We start from the raw sequence: 737 nt of genomic DNA, 5'->3' as shown, positions 1-737 counted from the left end.
CAAACTCTCATCATTGGAAATGAACGACACCAATGACCAATGTTGTTTAGATGCTCAATTGATATTTGTTCATTCGACTCTTTCAAAAGATTGTGTACGTTGTTTAAGAATAAATACAATAATTTCTTTCTAATATTAGCAATGTTTTTACGTAATGCAAACTTATAAGCGATGAAGTTTCACTACAAAAGGGGGTTAAGTGGAAAACTTATATAAAATGAAATCTTTTTAGATTAAAAACCGCCGTTGCCGGGGATCGAACCCGGGTCACCCGCGTGACAGGCGGGAATACTTACCACTATACTACAACGACTACTTTGTGATATTAATTTTGAAAGTTGTTTTTTTTTTTTTTAATTAAGCTTCAATAATGTGTAACCTTTTGGATTAATAAATTGTAACACAAGCACCATAGACGAATGAAACCGTATGACAGGTTTGTTAAAATCTTCTCTGTTGATTTCGATTTCACTCCATTGTTGAGCATCTTCTAAGATCGATTTCTACTCATAAACATAGAAAATTATGTAGTTGGGCTTAATTGCAAAAATCAGACAACTTCAGAAAAGTTTGTATAGAAGCATGCAATTTTTGAAAACCCAATTTAGAAAAATCCAATTCAATCTCATATGAAATAATTGGATTACTTGTCTTGACTCTTGACTCTTACCTTTTCCTGAATTGATTTGGAAACACCTAACTAATATTTCATTCTATTCAAATAGATGAATTATCTC

The 737-nt window shown here is 31.8% G+C and overlaps 1 non-coding gene across 1 annotated transcript; it reads right to left on the bottom strand.

Annotated features, from left to right (window-relative positions):
* Positions 1-241: 241 nt before the first annotated feature.
* Positions 242-313, bottom strand: TRNAD-GUC (transfer RNA aspartic acid (anticodon GUC)). The gene has a single exon. It is a non-coding gene; the product is annotated as a tRNA-Asp (tRNA).
* Positions 314-737: the final 424 nt, after the last annotated feature.

Source organism: Lactuca saligna, chromosome 7 (assembly GCF_052625555.1).
Source record: "Lactuca saligna cultivar CGN05327 chromosome 7, ASM5262555v1, whole genome shotgun sequence".
NCBI classification, from domain to species: Eukaryota; Viridiplantae; Streptophyta; class Magnoliopsida; order Asterales; family Asteraceae; genus Lactuca; species Lactuca saligna.
Note: the sequence above shows the minus strand (reverse complement) of the source record. Positions and strands in the feature narration are given on the sequence as shown.